Source organism: Dromiciops gliroides, chromosome 3 (assembly GCF_019393635.1).
Source record: "Dromiciops gliroides isolate mDroGli1 chromosome 3, mDroGli1.pri, whole genome shotgun sequence".
NCBI lineage: Eukaryota > Metazoa > Chordata > Mammalia > Microbiotheria > Microbiotheriidae > Dromiciops > Dromiciops gliroides.
The window spans coordinates 588592577-588608614 of record NC_057863.1 but is presented as its reverse complement, the minus strand read 5'-3'; the positions used below and the strand labels follow the sequence as shown (position 1 = coordinate 588608614).

The 16038-nt window shown below is 51.5% G+C and overlaps 1 protein-coding gene across 1 annotated transcript in view; it reads left to right on the top strand.

The window, feature by feature from the left end:
• The first annotated feature begins 2762 nt into the window (after positions 1 to 2762).
• DLGAP3 (DLG associated protein 3) overlaps positions 2763 to 16038 on the top strand; it is an 84886-nt gene continuing 71610 nt past the window's right edge. The window contains 1 exon segment of the mRNA XM_043996127.1: positions 2763 to 3119. The gene's annotated coding sequence lies outside the window, so the exon portion shown is untranslated.

Below are 16038 nucleotides of genomic sequence, written 5' to 3'. Positions count from 1 at the left end.
AGAGTTAAAGGACTTGTATTCTAATCCTGTTTATGCTTCCATTTTGGCATCCATCCTGATTCCTGGGTCCTGGAATGAAAGAAGATCCATGTCTGCATCCCAAATCTCATCCTGACTTTTGATCTACCTCCTTTTCTCATTGTTTCCATCTTCTCTGGGTTCCTCCAGAAACAGATCTCACATCATTGGGAGTCCTTCCTGGTCTGAGCACAAGTCCAGGACTCTCTCCTGTCTCAGCATCATCCTGACCTGGAGGAGGGGGAGTGTCTGGCCGATTCATTTTCATCAGAATGTTCTTCTATCCGCTTTTACTTCCTTGGGGAGTGGGGCTTTCTCACCTATTGTTCTGGGTCAATACTGAGGCTCTGTGTCTTCAGAATCCTTGGGTTCAGTACTTCTCCCAGTCTTTCTCTAAGCATTTGGCGGAATGAGGGTTAAATGACTTGCCCAGGGTCACACAGCTAGTAAGTGTCAAGTGTCTGAGGCTGGATTTAAACTCAGGTCCTCCTGAATCCAGGCTCAGTGTTTTTATCCCCTGCTCTACCTAGCTGCCCCCCCCCCACTTCCCAGTCTCTCCCCTTCCCGCCCCTCCAGGTCCACTTCCAAGGCTCATTTCCTGTCTGGGTTGTATTTTCTGCCAGGGGGTGCTTGTCATTTCTCTTCATTTTAATGATGAAGATACATATGTCCCAAAGAGAAGCGCCCTACCGAAGATCATACACACAGTAGGTCCTGTTCATAAGCTTGCTACTTTCACCTGGCCAGGCTGCTCTTGTACCAAGGAATTGCTCCACAGAAAACACAGGATCTGGAGCAGTGAGATCCTCTTTTTCAAGTCCCCTATTTTACAGATGATTAAACTGAGGCTCAGAAAGTTTGAGTGGCTTGCCTAAGGTCATACGAGTAGTAAGAAGCAAAAATTGGATAAGAACCCTGGGTCCTGTAACTCTAAAATTCAACCCTCTTCCTCTTGTACCCCCTGGAACCAGCCCAGCATGGGGAGGGCATAGGAAGGAAGAAAGGGGATGTAACAGGGGGCTGCCTGGGCCCCTTCTTTCATCTCTCTAGGCTGTAGTTTCTCCCTTCACACAAGGGGAATCAATTGCTCCTTGACCCAGGGAGATACAAAGAAATGGTGTGCCTGTGTGTGTGTTTTGGGGGGGTGTTGAGGAAGGGTCAAGTCTCAGTTAGGGTGTGGGATGCCAAATTTTCTGTGCCCATAGTGAGGGGCATTAGCAGTGGGAAAGTTGCTTTAGATCTCCCCCAACTCCAGCTCCACTCTCAGCAGGGTCAGAAGACTGCCAAAGAGCAAAGATCTGTGGCAGGTCCTCTCCCCCACTGCCCTTACTCAGCCTGCTGTGCCTATGTGGGCTCTCTCACTTACTAACTTCCCTCTCCCCGGATTATTCAGGGCCAGGAAGGAGATGTTCCAAGGGGCGACTGCAGTTGGCTCCCCTGCTTCCTGCTAGCCCCATCCATTTCTCAGTCTAAGCTCTGTGGTTTTCCATCACAGGACTAGCATGCCCCTTCCTCACACCCCACCCCTTGAACATAGGACATAAATCTGGACAGCTTTGCAAGCTGATTCAGGATTCTAATTAGAGCTTAATTTCTTTCACTGAAGAGCTGGGGTGAGGGTGGGAGGGCTCACTGTGCTGGGCTCTTGTCCCGTTAACTGCTGGGACAAAGGAGAGGTAGAGGAGCCCGGCTTCCAGGGGATGGTTATTTAGTGTTTGAGGAGGGGCAGCTGCGGAAGAGAGGGGAAAGTCTAGACAGGTTTGGAGAACAGTCTGTAAATCTGTTAGGGATGTAAAGGTGTGTGATTATAGGGGACTCTGTGCATATGTCCCAGTCTCTATGTGTCCCTACATGTGATAGGCTATATGTGAGGGTTTGGTGTGTGACCTTTTGTGAGAAACCATATCTGAGTCTCAGGCTGCTTGTGTCCTGTGTCACAGTCTCTGGTTGCAGCTGTTTGGCATATATGTGTGAGTGACTGATAAAGTGGGATTGTAAGAAACTCTGTGTGTGTGTGTGTGTGAGAGAGAGAGAGAGAGAGAGAGACAGAGACAGAGAGAGACAGAGACAGAGACACAGAGATAGAGAGGCAGAGAGAGACAGAGAGACAGAGGCAGAGAGACACAGACAGAGACAGAGAGAAACAGAGAGACACGCAGAGACAGAGACAGAGACAGAGACAGAGACAGAGACAGAGACAGGCAGAAACTATTTGTGATAAAGACTGTAACCATGAGACTGGACCCTGTGTCACACTGTCTGCTTGGGAGCCTGGTGTATGTCTACACACCAGGAGCTTGTACAACACACTAGGAGCTTGTACCATCCTTGTGTGTGGTTGTGACTGTGTCTCTATGTATGGCTGTGACTATGTATCTGGATGGAAGGCTGAGGTCCCTCTTCCCCACCTATTTCCCCCTCCCCGAAGCTAGGAGGTGGAGCGAAGTCTCATTCGCATCCCTAAAGGCTACCCAGGGAAATCCCCCGCCTCCGCCAAGCTCAGCCCTGGGCACAGGGGGGCGCTCCCCAGGGTGGTCTCAGCCCCCAGAGCCTCGGACATTGGCTGGCTCACTCCTATCGGGCAGAGATCTGCACTCACCCCCGCCAGACGGGTGGCCGGAGCGGTAGCAGGGGCCCGAGCCCTCCTGGGTTCCAGCTCCCGCCCCTACCCTGGCTGCTCCGGCCCCGCCCTCCCCCTCCTTCCCCGGCTCGCCCTGCGCGGGGGCGGAGCGGACGGGATCCCCCCCGCCTCCCGTCCGGGTTCCCGGGAAATCCACCCTCCGCAGCTTGCCGGGCTCCCTCCCAGTCTCTGAGGCTCCGGCTCCGCAGCCGGCGCGGCCCCTTTGCTGGGGGCTCCGCAGTGCCCGGAACCCCCCCACCCTTTCTCCTCGCGTCCCCGGCCTGGTGGTCCCCTCAACCATCCCAGCTTGCTGCCTTCGGGCAGCTTCCGGGCTTCAGTGTCACTGAATTGAGCCCCCTGGCTCGGCCTGCCGTGTTCCCCCCCCCCAACCCTTCCACAGCCCTCCGCCTCCGGGCAGCCTCCGGGCCGCCGTGTGACCGGACAGACTGACGGACTGCAACCTCAGCCCGGTCGGGGCAAGGTAAGGCGGCGCTGGGGGAGGGGGGTCCCAGAGCCGCGCCTGCCACCCCCTCCGCAGTGCCCTCCCCCGTCCGGCTCGGACAGCTGCGGCTGCAGCCCCCGTCCCCTCCTCGTCTCCCCTCCCCCGCTAGCGGCCTCCCTTGCCTGGGGAGGGGGAAAAGGGAAGGGTCCTCTATGGTCGTTCTCTCTCTTCGCCGGGGGTTGCAGCCCTGCAGCCTTGCCTGGGGCTGGGTCTGGGGGCGAGGGAGGGACCCCAGGCCCAGGCCGGGAGGAAGATGCTGGTTGTCCCAGCTCTTGGGTTCCGAAATCACCACTTGTTCCGAAGCCCCGGGAGGGCAGCGGGCGGCGTGGTGGCAGTGGCCGTGGCCGTGGCCGTGGCAGCGGCGCCAGGGGCCAGGCGGAGACCCGGTTTCCAGGGGAGACTAAGCTCCCGCCTCCTCCCGCCTCCGCACAAGGGAGGGAGGGAGAGAAGGAGGAAGACTTGGATCTCAGCACTTCGGGGGTGGAGGGAGCCCTGGCTGCAGGGGCCAGTCTAGGGGATCCCCCTCCCCTGCAGAGAGGACGAAGGGGCAGCGGGGGAGGGGCCCCTGGAGAGAAGTTTTCTCGATCTGTGTGTGATTGTGTGAGTGTATCTGTGAGGCTATGTCTGTGTGAATGTGATTCTGTGTGCTTGTGAATGTGAACGAGATTCACTCTGTAATGTTTTCCCAGGGGGATTTCCTAAGAGAGGGGCAGAAGGAGGGAGAGGGAGAGGGAGCCTTAGACTTTTCAGGTCATTCCTGCAGCCTCTTCTGCTCCCTCGGAGCCGTTTGGAGGTGGGACCTTTGCTCCCTCGAATCCTTGTCACTTTAGGGTCTCTTACTTGTCAAGATGATGGTGAAAGCTCATCTTGGCCCTTCCTCTCTGGTGGATCAGAAGCCCAGAGTCTTAGGTTCTAGGCCTGGATTTCCTCACTGGACAGGGGAGATGGGGGCCAGAGTGAGGCTTTGAATTATCTCCTCTCCCTGGTTTTCTGGCCTTGAGCAATGAGTGTAAGACTAGAAACTGGGGGCCTTGGCCATCTGAAGCAGCACTGATGATGTTGTCGTTGTGGTGGGGGAGTGGGTTGGCAGGACAGGACTGAAGGGGCTATATGGGAGCAGGTGGCACCAGCCGAGAGTGAATGGTAATGGGATCCTGGGCCCAGGGTGTCAGAGTCTCTGAGCTCAGAGGTTCCAGTGAGGCTGATCTGCCCTGTTTAGTCTAGCAGATCTGAAGCTTCTTACCTAACCTCTTCAGGCATGGGTAGTCATTTTGTACAGTGCTCTGTCTCGAATAGGCAGGTCTACACCCTCCAGATAACTAAAAGGAGTTGGATTATTCTTTCTCACCACTGCAGGGTCTTTCCTATGCCCAATCAAGAGAGTCTCAAAAGGTTCCTCAGATAAGAGTATGGTTCTGTCTACTGACTCACTGTTGTGATGGTGGGCAAGTCTTTTCCTCTCTCTGGTCCTCAATTTCTTTCTTTGTAAAATGAGAGGTTTGGACCAGATTATCCTTTCTAACTCTGGCAGTCTGTGATTTCTTGACCACAATTGGGACTAGGTCAGGCAGTGGATCTGTGTTCTAATTCTCTTAGAAGGTCAGGATCTGAGTCTCCCACTGCCTCTGAATTGAGTGGTAATGGAAGAAAGCATCTGGGTTTCATCCTCTGTTCTGACAAGTCAATCCCCATGGCTGGTGTGTGTGTGGGTGTCCATCCTATCCCCCTGTACTTGGTTAAGACCAGGAGACCCTGGGAAAGGGTCCATAGTGAGCCCTAAGAAAGTGGAGGGGGGAAAGGGAGAGAGAAGAGGGGAGGGAGCAGGAGAGGAGAGGGCTCATAAGTTGGCTGTGAATCAGTGTTAAAAATGGGAACAGGGAGGGGCTGGTTGGGCAGGTGTTTCTAAAAGGAACATTGGCACAGGTGGGGAAGACACAGACAAAGCCCCTGCCTAGGCCAAACACACACAAAACATGCACGCACGTATATAACCATACATGTACACATATGAATGCAGCATATATACATTGGTTTCTCATATGTCTAGAAACAGGACTCTCATCTGTTTTTTCATATTTTCACATGCATACTTGTGTTCCCTACACACATGCACATAAACATACACGTGTACTATTACATGTTTGCTGATGCTCAGTACCTGCTATACTTCCCCTGAGGGTGGCACATGCAGTCAGAGAATATTAGAAAGGGACCTTAGCAATCAAGGATGCCTTCAAACAGGGAGGGTAAGGGAAGGAAAGGACGGCAGAGATAACCAAAAGCTGAACAGCTGGTCTCTCCTCCCATTGAGAGTGCTGCCTGCAGCATGAGAGAGTGAAGTTAGATATCATAGCAGACCATAGAATGCAGAGCTGGAAAGGAGCTTAGAGGTCATCTTATCCAGCTGATTGATTTTAGGCTTGGGGTAAGTGGAGGGTAGAGAAGGAACAACAGATTTGCTTGCAATAATAATGGAGCAAGAATTTGAACTCAGGTCCTCTGACTCCAAATGCCATTATTTATGCCAGTGAAAGGAATTGCCTCTTTAGGAAGAACTTCCTGAGCACAAGGGTTTTGAGACACCGTAAAGGGTGATTTTGGGGTCTCTTGAACAAACCCACATCCCAGGGGCCCTTTCTGACTTATGGGGTCTTAGATTTAGAACCAGAAGGGACCTAAGAGGTTATCCTGTCTAAACCTTTCATTTTACAGATGAAGAAAATGAGGACCAGTGAAGTTAAATTACTTGTCCAAGGTCATACAGCTAGTAGGTGGCAGAGGGAGGAATCAAATCTAGGTTCTCTGAAAACAGCTTCATTTGCATTGTACCATGTTGTCTCCTATAAACCAACCTCCCCATATCCAGTGGAGCAAATGGTAAAATCAAATCAGAGATGGAGAGCGTAACTGATCAACTGAGAGTCCCTTACTCAGGTCTCACATCTCTATCTCTATGTAGCCCTTTTCAGGCTATCGAATCACTTGATTGACAAACAGTTCTATGAAGTGCTTACTATGTATCAGCCCTGGGAATATTAAAAAAATGAAACAGTTCTTGCTCTCAGGGAGCTTACATTCTGTAAAGAGAGACAATGTATACACAGATAAATAAAAATGAATGCAAGTTATTTTAGAGTGGGGCACTGACAGCTTAAGTTTCCCAAAGAAGGTGGCGATTTAACTGAGTTTTGAAGAGAAGTAGAGATTCTAAGATATGATGGTCGTGAAGGAGTATATTCCAGCCATTGGGGTACAGTTTGTGCAGAGGCATGGTGATAGTAGATGGAATGTTTTATGTGAGGAACAGTGAGAAGGCCAAATTGGCTGAATTGTAGAATTCTTGAAGGGGAGTAAGCCATAACAAGGGTGGAAAGACCAGATCCAAGTTGTTATAGGCTTTTTTTTTTTTTGGTGGGGCAATGAGGGTTAAGTGACTTGCCCAGGGTCATATAGCTAGTAAATGTCAAGTGTCTGAGGCTGGATTTGAACTCAGGTCCTCCTGAATCCAGGGCCAGTGCTTTATCCACTGCGCCACGTAGCTGCCCCTCTTATAGGCTTTCAGCGTCAAACAGATGAGTTTGTATTTGATTTTTTTTTTTTTTTTAGTGAGGCAATTGGGGTTAAGTGACTTGCCCAGGGTCACACAGCTAGTAAGTGTTAAGTGTCTGAGGTCGGATTTGAACTCAGGTCCTCCCGACTCCAGGGCTGGTGCTCTATCCACTGCACCACCCAGCTGCCCCAAAACTCAACTAATCAATACTGCCTCCAATTACAATGGCCAATTTGCAGTTCCCCAAGAAGACACTCCATCTCCTATCCCCATGCCTTTGGCCCAATTGTCCCCTATGCCTGTAATGCCTTGTCCTCTCACTCCCTACTTCTACATTTCCCTGGTTTCTTTTCTTTTCTTTCTTTCTTTTTTTTTTGCGGGGCAATGAGGGTTAAGTGACTTCCCCGGGATCATACAGCTAGTAAATGTCAAGTGTCTGAGGCTGAATTTGAACTCAGGTACTCCTGACTCCAGGGCTGGTGCTCTATCCACTGTGCCACCTAGCTGACCGATGATGGGGTTTACTGGGCAGGGTAGCAATGTTGTCAGACCCTGTTCTTCAGGAATATCACTGGCATCTGTGCCTGTGGGGAGAATCTGTTAGAATGGGGCTTGGAGTAAGTACAAGGTCTTTGTGATTATGATCACAATGGTACCAATAATCCTTCTCTCCCTATACCACCCTTCCTCCAAGTCCAGTCTGGCCCAGGCCCAAACAGAGCAGCAGCCTCTCCCTTCAGCGTAAGCCTAATGAGACACTAAATGGGCAGCCCAGCTTCTGGCAAAATCCAGTAGAAATGGGATTGGATCAAGGATAAAGGGAGCTAAACCAGTCCAGGCCCTTATAACACCCCCAGGGAGGAACGCTGGGAAGAGCTGGGGCTGGGGGGAGGGCTGGAAAGGGCAAGGTCAGGAACCTAGGGAAAGAAAGATTGTTGGAGGAAGGGCATGGCTTCAGAGCAGATTAGAAGTCAGGAATCCAACCTGTCTCTAATCCCCATCCTGATTTCCAGAAGTGGGCATTACAGCTGTCCAGCCAGAAGCCTCATGTCCATCATTATCTTGCCTTATAGGGACTTAGCAAACAATCCTCAGCCCTGGGTGTGGTGTGTGTGTGTGTGTGTGTGTGTGTGTGTGTAGGGAGTGGGGTTAAGGAAGAACTTTACCCAGAAGTGGTCAAGTCTTTCTTCAGGCCTGGCTGGGCCAAGTATTCCAGTGCTCTCTGGCCCCCTGGTCTCCTGGAAGAGCAATCTCCCCCTCATGGAGAGACACGGCTACTCTGGGTTCCTCTGCTCTGTTGCACTGTTCTGTACAGTAGTAAAAGTCAGTCCATTGTAGGGAAAAGGTCCCTGGACTTGAATTAGGAGGGTTGGGTTCTAGTCTTGGATCTGCCACTGACTTCTTCTATGACCTTGAGCAAAATCTTTTCCCTTTTGAGGCTTCAATGTTTTCCACCATAAAAGGGACTAGATGATGTCTAAGGTCTGACATCTATGATCCACTCTGAAGTCTAACCTCAATCCCTCATGCTGCAGCCAGAGGGGCTAAATGTCTCTAGGGGAGTGGAGAACAGCTGATCAGCTGTCCCCACCCTGCCTTCTCTTCTCCCTTCTCCCCCTCCCCCTTCCCTGTTAGGAGGGAGGCAGCTTTGCTTCCTGGAGAGCCTGGGCTGTGGCTGGTGATTCTGAGCAGGCGAGGCAGCCGCTCCATCGTTATGGTAACAGGCTGCTAGTTTCTGGGTGGGCATAAACGCTTGCTCATCTGTTGTGATAACCTGGTTGGGGCCCTCACCCCAGCCCAGGTTCCAGGCAGGCACAATAAAGCATGTAAAGGGGTATCATGGTTGAGGTCCTTAGCTTCTCCCCATTTTGTGTGTGAGGGGTTACCTTTGGGGACTCATCTGTACAGCTAGTGAAGGCTCTGTGTGTAGACATGTGGCTACACATATATAACATGCTAATGGCCAGAACATCCATGTGTGTGGTATACATGCTATATGATGCACACAGGTTTTCATATACTGGTACAGACCTGAACACGTTTCATGTACCTCAGAACATGCTTGCAGTTACCTATACCCTCTGCAATTGGGACACCCAGGAAATCTGGGTTTGTGGAGGTGTTCATGTCTGTGTCCCAGTGTGTATGTTAGGACATACATTAATGTGTGTATGCCAGGGAGTGGGCATGTGTCTGTGAGTGTGCATACCTATGTGAATGTCTGTCAGTGTGCATATACAAGGGTGCACGTGTATGTAAGAGAATGTGCCTTGTGTGCTGCAACTATGTGCAAGAATATGCATATGTTTGTGTCTTACATGACTGTCTTTCTTTTTGGAATCATTGTCAGACTGCCTGGTTAATAAAGGGACAGAAATGTTGGTGGTGGTAGTGGGAGTTGATCCTAGGCTACTCTTCTGCTCCCAAGAGCCTTAAGGGAGAGCCACTGGCTGGGGGTCTTCTTGTCTTGAGTCTTCTCATCCCCTTCTCACTCTGCACTACTCAAACATGAAGGAACCTAGGCTGCAGGGGGGAGTGAAATGAGCGAATTCCCTCACCCCTGCTTGTCACCCCCACCTCCCAGTCAGGCTCCCAGTTTCTTTCCTCCCTCTCTTTCCCTCCCGCCTGCCCGCCTGCCTGCCGCTGCTCTTCTAGGCTCAGTAGGCTTCCTGAGCTCTCTCAGCTCTGCCACATGGCTCGCCCCCCTACCCCGCCCCGCCCCATCCTGCTCCGCCCTGCCCGCCCCACCCCAGACTGGAGAAGGCTCCCTCCCGAAGGGGGCCACGGAGCTGGGTGTGGGCAGCAGAGGCAGGATACCCCAGGCCCACACCTGTCACCGGGTGAGTATTTCTGTCCTTCCCTTGGGACTGAGGAGTGAAAAGCGGGGGTGAGTTGTTCCTGAAGGCAGTGGGTAGTGAGTGCGTGCAGGGGCACCCAGGCATCCGGGTTTCCAGCCCCTCCGTTGATATCTTTTGGTCTCCTGTAGTTTAATTGCCAGGCTGGGCTGGGCTGTTGGCGGAATGTGGTTAACTGGGAGGGGAGAGGGCAGGACAGGGCCAGTGGTTGTGGGAAGGGCCCCGACAAAGAAGTATTCCTGAGCCGAATGGTGGAGGGAACCTTGCTCCCTTTCCCCTAGATAGTTCCCCAGGCTTGAGCAGCTCCGAAAGGAGGCCCCTTGGTTCATACTGGAAGCTATCCGTGGTGCTGAAAGGGCCGCTGTCCCTTGTACTAATTGAAAGCCGGAGCAGGGTCCGGTAGGTCTTGCTGCTATCTTGACCCACTTGCTGTGACTGGGAGGCAGGGACCCTTCGCTGATACTGGGCGGGGGTGGGGGTGGGGTGAGGTGGGAGAGGAAAAAAAAGGGAGAGGTCCTGTTCTTTGATACCGGGCTCCATCATGCCCTAAAGGACCCTAGGGAAGTGGCTTAGTTCTTGATCCCTTAGTTTTCACTTATATCCCAGGGAAAATCCCTGGGATCATGGATGGGGTAGGAGCTACTTCCCCAGCTTCACGCTCTTGCTTCATATACTGAGAACGTTGGGGAGGGCAGTGACAGGCACCATTGAACCCAAGGTGTTTCCATCCAATGAATCCTGATGATGGGGTCGACTTTAAAGCTCTGAGGTAGTAATTCAGAAGTTAAGTTTGGGTTGGTTGAGACCCAGACATCCAGGAGAGTTCAGCCAAGTCTATGTACTTGGAGGGGTGGCTTCTGAGAGGGAGGTGGGCTTATGGAGGTGGGAGTGAGGTAGGATTTCTAGGCAGAGAGTTGGAGGGCGGGAAGTTGTTCAGAGTCATGGAGGAGGGAGTTGGGGAAAACTGGAGGTGGGGAGGGGCCAAGGGATCAGAATGGATTGGGGGAGGTTCAGAGTCATGGAGGAGGGATAAGGAGTTGGAGATATGGAGAGGATGGGGGATCAGAGCTAGATAGAGGCCCCTAGGGAGTAGTTGCTGGGGGAATGGGAGAGGGGGATGCCTAGGCCCATCTCTTAAGCCCTTAGCTCTTCTGCATATCCTTCTCCAGCCTCTCCTACTGGCCTAGGAAATAGATCCCTAGCAGGGCCCCCTTTGGTTTCTGCATTCCCATTGTCCCTGGGGCTTTCCTGGTGTCTTGTTTTTGTCCTTGGGTGATATAAGTTCAGGACATGTAAAATAGTCTGTGGGGGAACAGTTGGTAGGAGCAGTGATTGCAAGCTCAGCCCCCTTCCCCAAGAGAGCAATCAAATATTCAAATGAATCCTTTCTCAGTGGGGCTGGAAGGCTCTGGGACTTTGGGCTGGGCTGGACTCTGGGTCCTAGTTTCTGGATTATTGGTTCTGGGCTGGGTTGATCTCTGAGTTCTGGTTTGTTGAATGAAGTGTGTGTGTGGGTAGTCTCAGGGAGAGGGTAGGGGCTTACCCCTAGATGGACAGGTGCCCATGCCTGTCAGGGAGGTCAAATGATGAACATAATCCCTATGTTCCCCACTCCTCTCATGGGTATGTGGTTTCCAGATTTCCCCAGCCCTATACTACTATCCAAGCCCCATCCTTCTTTGGACAGAATATCTGAATTTTGAGGGCTATGGTCCTGGGCTCCCCAACCAATAGGTCTCTTCTTTGCCCACCCTATTTTGGTATGCCCCTCCCCCAAATGACTCTTCTTATAATGTGTTTTTGCAAGGGGCTGAGTGTTTGCAGTCCTGTTGGTACCAGGGAGGTGGTGTGTGCATGTGCATATTTGTAACTCTGTGTGTGTGTGTGTGTGTGTGTGTGTGTGTGTGTGTGTGTGTGTGTGTGGGGTGGTATGGGAGCAGGATATGTGTGCTCAGCTCTGCTCCTCCATCTCTTGGTTACATAATGGCTTTGACAAGCCTTCAGGTTGGAAGCCACCCCTGCCTGGAAAAGACCTTCACAAGCCCAGGCTCAAGGGTCTTGCTTCCTGCTCTCCTCCTCTCCCTTCTTTCCCCTGTGGTTCTCAGGCCTTTTCTTTGCTGATCTTTGATCTTCTTTACCTCCACCCCCCACCTTGTGCTCACTGTTCCCACCTTTGAGCTGAATTGGTCCTCATTGACTGTCCCTCCTGCTCTGCTGGCCTGAGTTTGACCCCTAACTGAGTCCTCTAGGGCTGTATAATGGCCTTTGCTCATATCTGATTCCCTTTCTCTATTACTGTCTGTGTAGGACCCTGGCCCTAATGATTCTACTCCCTTGTTTCTGACCTTTGAGCCTAGAATTCCTGAGCATATGACTTGGTCTCCTTACACAGCTTTGTGGAGAGTAGAAAAGGCCTTAATTTCTTTCCCAACAGCTTACCAGAGTTGGTGGGGAAGTGGTTTTGGGGGATCTTGAAATGGACAGAAGATGGGAAGAAAGCCAAATCATTACCCTTCACTCCCATCATGTTTCCTGAGTACCAGAGAGGACAACAGGAGGGGCAAATCTTAGACTTTGCTCCTATATTTGTTTCCCCTTTATTAGCTAATTTAAGAAAAGATGTGGGGGTGGGAACAGTCATCATCACAGCAGGGCTTGCTCAAGTGTTGAGGCTCCCCAACCAGGCCTTAGTTTTGGTCATTCCCATTTCCTGGGAGTTGGGTGGCACTTAAGGAGACCATGGTCAGGCAGGATTAGTTAAGGTTAGAAAGCACTTCCTGAAGAGAGGTGTGGGGGAAACAGGAGTAGGAAGAGCAGAGGCAGTCTCAGCTTCTTTTCTGAGGACAGAAGAGACCCCCAGGTATCCAAGTAAAACGTCAAGCAGAAACTGAATTAAATGACTCCTGAGAGGTTCCATGATTCCAGTAGGCATATCTATGTGTATTTGAATGTATATATGTGCTTACCTACATTTGAGTTCACTATTCTGTATGTGTATTTGTGATGTATGCATGTTTGTTTGGAATATTTACTCTCTTCATCAGGTATAGGAGGCAGAATTTCATTAAACTTTCAATGCCATTGGAGGTCTAAGTCTGACCCTAAGTGGGCAGATTGCAAAGAAAAGGCTGAGGGGACAGAGGGGTGGTAGGAGTGTGGTTTGGGTGGAGGTGACTAGAAAGGGTGGTGAGGTTGGGATTTTAACATCTCATGGACACCGAGGGTTCTTAAGCCTTCTGGAGTGGGTAGAGGTGTTAGACATGCCAATGTTCCCTCACAACTTGTATATGTGTACTGATACCACACATCTAACATGAATATGCCCATTGATACCACATGGGAATACCCATGCAATGCCATCACAGACATTCCGGTTTGCATACACTGTAATGCATCTGTATGCATACTAACCTTAATGCATATGCTAACACATATACATGTTATAGGCATGTGCACACTGTAACACAACAAACAGCTGAGTGTTAAAACAATGTACATTCAAATAAGCCCGCATACAGATTCATATTCATCTGTGTCCACTTATAAAAAAAGACATGTCCATACATGCCCCTTCCTACCTGGTTTAAATAATCACACTAAGTCTAGCTTCTCTCTGCCTCTCTTTCTCTCTCTGTCTCTGTCTTCCTCCTATCTCTGTCAGTTTTTCCATCTCTCTCTCTCTCTGTTTCCCCTATCATCCCCATCCCCTGCTGCCACCTGACTCTCAACTCATATCAGTGGAAAAGCTGGTTCTTTGGTGAGGGTGAGAGAGAGAGAGAGAGAGAGAGAGAGAGAGAGAGAGAGAGAGAGAGAGAGAGAGAGAGAGAGAGAGAGAGAGAGAGAAAACGACAGGGAGGTGGGAGCCAGGACCTAGCTTGTATTCCCAGACCTTCCTTCTCAGTCCTGGGAGGGCTTAGACATCTTGTTCTTGGCATGGGATGGGAGGGGCTGTCATGGTGGATTCATTTGACACCCCGACTCCTTCTCTGGGGTGTACTGGATATCTCCAAGCCCATTGGGCTTTCCCTGGGCCACTGAGCTCTGGCACCTAGCATCTAGGGACTCTGGTCCAGAAAGCAATCTCCTTTCTAGCTCCCCAGGAAAGTACCCCTGGGGAGCCTCTAATGTCTTCTTTGTGTAGTGACCAAGAGATTTCATTCTCCTTGCCCTCACTCAGTGGCTGTTTGTGGGGATCTCCCTTTTTTGCTTCTCACACTCCCTGGACTCAGAGCATGAGGAGCTCAGGGGAAGAAGCAGCTGGAGCTGCTGTCTGTCCGTCCTATCCACGGTAACATAGCAACAACGCCTCTGCCAACCGAGATGAGGAAGAGAGAGGAGGCAGCTCTGAGGGTGGGTGGGTAGTGTGGGCGAGGGGCCTGGGTGGCAGAAGAGTGGGTGAGGGGCCTGGGCAGTAAGCAGTGTTGATGAGGGGACTAAAGAGTGGCAAATAGGGCTCTCTAGGGGGTGAGGGGAGGAGGGAGATCTCTGTGCATGTGTGGTCCTGCTTCTTTGTCCCTGGTTTCTCTAGCCTGGGGTTAGAGAGGGAAGCCTTCCCAGTGGACCTTTTCTTCACCTGGGGATCAGAGGATCCCTGAGTTGTGACACTGGTTGAGGCTGCCCTTTTGGGGACACCTGTGGGGGGAAGGGAACCTCTCCCCATTCAACCTATGCTTGTGGAATTGGTTGAAACTTTGCCTCCTGCCTCCTCCCTTGGGGCTCATAGACACCCCTGGAGGGCATTGGAAGCAGAGGCAGGGGGCTCTGGTAGTTGCCCACTCCACCCTGCCCCACCCTGTACCAGAGAGAGAGAAAAAGCTAAGCTTCTGGGTGGTGCCGGAGCTGAGGGGGCCCAAGAGCGACCTACTTCTTCCTTTTCTTTCTTTTTTTCCAAAAGGAAAGTGACCCACTTTCCAGCCAATCTGGCAGCGGCCTGGTCCCCACTGACTCCCCCGACCCTGCCTTCTCAGCCCTTCATCCCTGGGATGTAGAGCCCAGAGGAACTGGAACCCCTCCCCTTCCCTGCCCATTGAAGTGGATATTTGAAGATTTGGGGGGAGATGAAAGACCCATATTCCTCAATCCCTCAAACCCTCAGTCCCTTCTCCCGGGCAAAGCCTTTGCACCCTCTTCTTGCTTCCTCCTTCCCTTTCTCGATTCACGCACCCCCCCCTGCCCCCCGGAGGGCTGAGGTTCTGGGCACTCCCCATATGTCTCTGGGATATTGGTCTGAGCCTCAGGGCTCCCTTCTTCTCTCCCACCCCCCCTCTCATTAGCTAGGGCCTGGCAGGATTTAATTATTTCTCTTCTCCTCAGCTCCAGATTAATTCCATCCATCACATACCAGTGACAGGCAGAGCCTTCTTGGGACAGCCTCAGGGACTTGACTACCCTCACCTGGGCCTCATTCTAGGATAGTAGGAAAGATGGGGGGCTGGTGAGGCAGGCCTCAGGCCTCAGCCTGGTTTGGGGTGGTTTTGCTATGTATCTCTGAACATATGTTGTGTGTGTGGGCTATGCATGTGTGTGGGTGATTGTGACTTTGTGCACCTGGATATGAGTGTCTATGTGTGTATGAGTGTGCACATGCAAGGTGGGACTCTAAGGTATTTGAACAATTGCATGTAGGAACCACCATCTGTCTTTATGCTTTAGGCCTCATGGTGTCTTGTTCTGTTTGTGATTATGCATATACATGTATGCATGCAGCATTTCTGCCTGTCCCTGCCTGGCACTTATGGTGAGGGAAGCCCTGGGGAGCATAACCCTCTCTTACTCTGGCCCTACCTCTAATGGTCACAATCTCTGGCTGTCTCTGATCCGCAGGTTGTGGGATGGGATGGGTTAGGAACTGGACCAAGGAGGTGTGTCCTGACCCTAGTGACCTTGGAGCAAGGCAGCAGGGGAGTGAGAGAAAGAAGTGAGGGGTGGGGAGACAAAGGGAAGAGGGAGGATGGGGCAGGAAGAAAAATGTAGGGATCTGTGGTATTGGCCCTTGCGGTGACATTCCCATGAGAAACTGCGGCAATCTAGAGACCAGAATTTGGTTTTGACCTGTCCCCTGGCTCCCACAGGATGGAAGCAGTAGCTGCAGATACACACATTCCTTTTTACATATCATTTAAATGCCATTAATTTAGGGGTAGCTATCAGAGCTAAGTGGTTAAGAAAGTGAGTTTCTATCCTCTCTCCACTCCATTCCCTTGGGAGGGGTCTGTGGGCTCTCAGATGTTCCTGCTGCCAGGATTGATTTCTGGCCTCTCTCTGAACAGAATGCCCTCTCCCCATGGGCAGGGTTCTAGTATCTTATCAAGCTTTAGCCTCTGCTGGCTGGCAGGGAATAGGTGTGGGGAGGTCTTCCACCTCCTGGGAGCGGGGAGGTCTTCCAAATTGCATCAGCTTCTTTCTTGTTCTGGTGCCAGATGAAGGGTGTGATGGGTGTGTGTGTGTGTGGGGGGGGTGGTGGGATGGATGTAGGAGGGAAGGCCTGCTTCAG